The sequence below is a fragment of the Lygodium microphyllum genome, chromosome 13 (genome assembly GCF_053477565.2).
Source record: "Lygodium microphyllum isolate KBCC chromosome 13, Lygodium_microphyllum_v1.1.10, whole genome shotgun sequence".
In the NCBI taxonomy this organism is placed as follows: domain Eukaryota; kingdom Viridiplantae; phylum Streptophyta; class Polypodiopsida; order Schizaeales; family Lygodiaceae; genus Lygodium; species Lygodium microphyllum.
This window is the reverse complement of record NC_141147.1, coordinates 53,660,363-53,666,875: the sequence shown is the minus strand read 5'-3', so window position 1 is coordinate 53,666,875 and position 6,513 is coordinate 53,660,363.

Below are 6,513 nucleotides of genomic sequence, written 5' to 3'. Positions count from 1 at the left end.
TATATCCCCTCGACAAGTACAAATACACATATAACAGGAAAGAAAGGTACTCGTAAAGGAGAGGTATCACCTGGATTGGCCACAAGAAGCTTCCATCGCAGCAAAGGCTCCTCCAGGCTCCACCAAATTCCACGAATCACAAAACCTATCCAGCACAACACTTAAAACAAAAACCCCATTAAACGTATCCGCACTAGACAGGGAAATGGCCCTCTTGGCCTAATGAAATCGAACAATATTACGCATAACATCCTCCTGGAAACAACTATGATAGACATCAAAGCATACCATTCACATGGAACAGAGGCTCGTAGCCCTAAACTAGGTGCATTAAATTATGACCCATCCCTCCTGCGTATATCGCAAGAGGTGTTCACATCACATGTCATCTAATCAATCTGTGGGTCCAAGATAATAAAGGCAGATGAGTCTCGCCTACCCTCTGCATCACCCAGATCAACCATCGACTGCCAAAGTGGGCATGCTCAGAAAGCATACCCCACAAACGACCAGGTCCTGTCTCATCGTCAATAAATATATCGGGACAAGGGCCACAATTAAAGAAGAGGTCTTCTTCATACGCAAAATTAGCCAATGAATCGACAAACTGATTCCAGTTTCGTGGAATCAGCTGAAAAGACACTCTATCAAATTCGTCTAGCAGGGCTATGGCAGTATGATGGTACATGCAAAGGATGGGGTTTCGTACCATATACGTCCCATTGAGTTGATTTAAAACCAACTGAGAGTCCCCTTTCACCAATAACTGACGGATACCACCCTTCTTTGCAATATTCAAACCCATAATCAGGGCTTTGTATTCGGCCATATTATTGGTAAAATTCACCCCGAGATAAGCATCTAACTTCATGACAATGCGTCGTCGGGGGTCTCGGATGACAACTCCTACACTTCCTTTTTTGCATGCACCCCTAGACGCCCCATCAAAGTACAAGGTGTACGTCCATAAAGGGTTTACATATCCCGCCATCCAGAACTCTACTCGCAATTATGGTAATCGAAATTCAGCATATTCAACGGGTGGACTGTAGGCTCCATCCCTCCATCATCATTGAATTCAACAGGGATGCTCGTCAAAATTTGTAGGCAGTGATGGCAGAAGACCTTGATCTCCCAAATAAATGTCCCGCCTTCTTGCTCAATCACCTTGTATCCTTTGCTCCACCAAATGAGCTTTCCCTGATGATATCTCTGTTCTAAATACGGGTGTTCTAAATAAGGGATCAGACGACCCATCAACCTCTATTACAATTTCCTTGCAGATGTTTGATCGATCTCACCTAGACCTGCAAGGCAGTCATAGTATTAGTGCAATCAGAAATAATAAGGTTTAATCTTATTAAGATTAACCTTATTTTTAAATTCTATCCCCTCAAGGTCAGCTAACAAGACTGTGGATTTATTCTTTCCTATTCTAATGATCCTATAGGGCCCGTCCCATTTGGGCTCTAACTTGCCTGGAAATAATTCGCGTCGTGCGTCATAATACAGAACAAGCTGTCCTTTCTTGAAGGTGTATTTCTTGGCTTTAACGTCGTGTAGCTGCTTCATTCGACGCTTCGCCACTTCTTGGTGCAATAAGCTCTGCAGCTTAAGCTCATCTAAATGTGCCAGTGTCGTCAAGCGCTCAAAAAGTGCGTCTTCATCACTCAAAGAATGATTGATGGCAAACCGAATAGTCGGCAGCTCAATCTCTAAAGGCAAGATACACTCCTCCCCATATACTAACTTGAATCGAGTATGGCCAGTGGCTCGTTTGAAGGTCGTATTATAGGCCCACACTGCTACGTATAACTTTTTATCCCAATCCAGTTTCTTTTCCGACACAATTTTGGACAGAATGCCCACAAGCTGCTTGTTGGTGCTTTCAACTTGCCCATTGGCTTGCGGGTTATATGGGGTTGTCTTGTTATGCTTGATTTGCCAAGTTTTTGTCAAACTTTTGATCACCTTATTTAGGAAATGGGTTCCACGGTCCGACACTAATTCTTTCGGCGGACCAAAACGGCATATTATCTGCTCTAAAAGGAAACTAGCAGTTTCTTTAGCATCATCTTTCCTTGTTGCATGTGCTTCTGACCACTTTGTGAAGTAGTCAGTTGCTACAATGATGTACCTCTTTTGCGCAGTCAACGACGGAGTAATAGGACCCATAAATTCTATTCCCCACTTCTCAAATGGAAGTATCGCCATAATAGGGGTGAGTGGTCGTTTCCTATTCTCTCGACTATCATGGCGTTGACAAATATCGCATCTCTTAAAATACGCAAACGCATCCTGGAAGATGGCAAGCCACCAATAACCTGCTCTTAAAGCCTTTTGTGATGTAAGCCGTCCAGCAAAATGGCCGCCGCAAGCAGAATCATGGCACTCTTCCAAAATGAATGGCACCTCGTCAGGCATCACACATCGGCGATAGATGTCATCAACCCCTTGCCGGTATAATGTACCTGCGATCAAGGCAAACTTTAACGCTTGCTGCTTAATTTTCCTTCTCTCAGCTTTAGATAATTTGGATGGATCTCGCCTCTCCCGTCGATAAATAATGCGTTATTGCAGCATACCAGGAGGGAATAGATGCCGTATCTATTTTAAATAACAACTCCATGTCACTACCTTCAGCTACAGATTCTTTCGGCTCCCCAAAGTCCACAAGACATTCCACGATGCCTTGCAACCTTGGTGGCTTACTACGGATTTCATAATCAAATTCCTGCAAAGTGATTAACCACTTTGCTAGACGATCATGCGGCTGTAGCTTATTCATCAATAATCGAAGCCCCTCCGCCTTCGTATAAAGCACGACTTTCTCATAGATAATATAATGCCTGAATTTCTTGGTCCCAAAGACCATCGCTAGAACAACTTCTCCATGTAGGTATAATTGATTTCGGATACCCCCAGCTTCCGGCTAGCAAAAGCAATCGGGTGGTACCACTTCTCTTTCCAAATTTGGGCTAAACAGCAGCTGATACTATACATGGTGGCTACTGAGAATATATAGAACACCTCACCTCTTTTAGGTGCTTTTAAAACGGGGGCTCTTGCTAGCTCCTGTTTCACATCCTCGAAAGCTACCTTACAAGGGTCGCTCCATACAAACAAACAGCTAAAGGACAATAAATTTGTAAGCGGCAACGTTCTTTCTGCCAAGGCGTTTATGAATCTACGGTAATAACCAACCGAAGACAGAAAGCTATGCACTTCTTTCGGAGTGCATGGTGGACCCATGGCAACTATGACTTTGACCTTCTCGGGGTCTGTCGCAATTCCTACCGAACTGACCACATGACCCAGTAATAGCCCATAAGGTACTCCAAAAACACACTTCCGTGGGTTTAGAGCGATACAAAACTGTCTACAGAGCTCAAAGCATTTTCTTAAAATGATCAATTGCCTTCCTCTCACGGTGGTGGCCCCTAAGTCATCAATAAACACCTTCAACTCTTCAGGGGATATGTCACCGAATGTCTTATCTGCTGTTGGTTGCCACGAACCAGGCGCATTGTATAAACCAAAGGCCATCACATGGTACGCAAAAGTACCAAATACAGTAATAAAAGTCGTTTTCAACTTGTCCTCTTCTGCAATTGCCATCTGGTTATATCCTGCAAAGCATTCCATAAACGAATATATCTCCCTACCCGCTAATTGATCCAAAATCTGGTCAATAAATTGCAACAAGTAGTAGTCCTTAACTGTCTGCTTATTCAGCTCCCTAAAGTCTACACATAATCGAATTAGATTATTTTTCTTCTTTCTGATCACAACTGGAGAACACCATTCCATGTGTTGCATAGGAAAAATCAAACCTGCTTTCCGAAGCTTCTGTAACTCTTCAAACAGCCCGTCCCTCAGTTTGAAAGGCATACGCCTTACTTTCTGTCATACAGGACGACTGCCCTCTTTCAACGGAATTGTATGGACAGCAAGACTAGGAGGAATGCCCCTCAACTCATCATAACTCCAGGCAAAGATATCACGAAATTCCTAAATCAAGGCCACATAGTCCTCCCTTTCTGCTGTGCTGAGCATAGAACCTAATTTGATTGGCCGCGAATCATCAGGCGTACCAAGGTCTAGCTCGATAACATCTGCATCTCTTATACGATCTTGGCCCTCTATCGGCTCGTTCAAAGTAATCTGATAGATGTCTTCCATGGTGGATCCCTCTTTGGACTCATCACTCGATGATGTCTCACTGGCAGATAAATCTTCTAATGTCTCCAATTCTGTAGAAGATAGAGGAGCTCTCTCACTCTGCAAGGACTCAGGATAAGCATCAACCACCACACGCTAGGGACCTCTGCCTAATATTAGTCGACCGGCGGGTATATCTACTTGGCAGTCCGCTTGCAAGATCCAAGGTCGTCCGAGTAATACTTGGTAACTTGGACGGCCTACAAAACGAATCACCCTAAAGTCCAACATGCATTCTACATTTGCAACAGTGACATGGACCTTAGTAATGCAGCCTTCCGGCTGCCTCAAACTATCATCTGCCATTCTGAGAATTGTGGAGGTATCTTTCTGGATCGCAAGACCCAACCTTTCCATCAATTCAGAACTCATAATGTTAATAGATGATCCCGTGTCGACAATGGCATAATCTACTAATATCCCATCGACATAGGCTACAACCCTTGGACAATGCTTCTCAGCATGCTCGAACCAGTCATCACCAACTCGCACAATACCCAAAGGTTCTACGATATACCCGGTACGTAGGATCTTTCTAAATTCCTTGCGTACTCCTAGGGAAAGCTTAATAAGCTGTAAGAGATTCACATCCGGCTTGACTTCGCAAAGAGAGCTCGCCAAATCGAATTCATGATAGTTCGATAGAGCTCGCTTTTCATGCCAAACCATCCGCTCTTTAGGTTGCTGAACCAGCTTTATTGCCTCTTTTTTAACTTTCACCTTCTTCTTTGGTGGTTCCTTATCGGCTTTACTTTCTACGGGCTTCAAAGGTCCCCCTTCCATGGCAGGATCCAAAACTTGCATTCCTTTGTCGCCTTGTTTAGGGTTTCCCTCGATAGGCTTATCCTTGTCGGCTTCTCTACCCTTTTGACCTCTTGTAAGGACAGCTCGCAGATTAGAGGTTTCAGCATCATTAACGCGTACAACCTCAATCAAACTAACCCCACTACCACTAGGTAGCTCCTCCACTGTAGTCTTTGGTCGTTGAAGTATTTGTTTAGGCCCGTCTTCTCGCTGGGAATCATTTCCTTGCACACGATGATTAACAGGCCCTGGTTGCCGACTACCTCGCTGGAGGGAACTGATCTTACTCCAGCAAGTAGCTGCTAAATGGCCAGATTTTCCACAGATGTCGCACTTAACATTTGGGCAATTTCTTGGATAGTGTTGCCCACCACACCATTTGCAACTAAACCTCGAAGGTGCACCCTCATCTGGGTATCTACTTCCTAACAAATTTTGTTATTTTTTAAGGAAGTTGACATCAACGGCTATTTGCCGATACTGCTCCGTAATCATGTCGGTATAATGCTTCATCATATCCTTAACCTCGCCAAGAACATTAGAAGCGCTCGACTCATAGCCTTGGTCATTACCATGTCGTTCCATCGGCCTAACAATTCGATTAGGCATTGGTTGTTGAGCCACAGGCATGATATTGGAATTGACTGCCTGGCCTCCACCATTTGGAGCCATTTGACTGCCCGTAGGCATCGACATGCTAGGGGGGGCTGGTAATAAAGGGACATTCTGCATCATGTTTCCTCTCCCATTAGGGTTAGCCATCGCTATCCCTTGGCCACTACTGCCATTGGCCATCGCCATATTGTTTCCCAATACTAAACCCATATTTGAATTGCCTTGAGAAGCATAGGCTGCTTGTAGTCGGGATTCCACCTCTTGTGCTCGTGTAATGGCAGTATCTATATCCCCCAAGGGGACACTACTCAACTGCAATTGGATGTTAAAGTCCAAACCATGTAGGAAATATTGCAATTGGGCAGCTGCGGGGATAGGAATAGAGGTGTCCAACTTACGAAAAACCTCTTTTATTTTCTTCGCATAAGCATGAATATCCTCGTGTGGTTCCTGGCGGGTCACGTTGAGTACACACAACCAATATTGCCGACCCCTTTCAGGGGAAAACTCCCTTCAAAAAGCTCCATAAAATGAATCAATATTCAATATGGTTCCGGCTTCTAAACCATGATACCATATAGCGGCTCTTCCTTTGAGAGTCATGTTGAAGAACATCATTAAATGTCCTTCTTCTTGGATGCGACAGTTAAACATCAGCTTTTGAAACTCCCTAATGTGGAGTTCCGCATCTTCCTCAACTAGCCCATTAAAAATGGGTAGAGCCGGCAAATCCGTCATTCTTGCTGGAATTGCAATAGGCTGCGCCATGGCGAGGATTGGATTTGCACTAGGAATAGGGGACGGTGGGGTTACACCTCCCGCACTTGATGTAGACTGGCTTATGGAAGGAAGGGGAGCACTAGAGCTTCCACC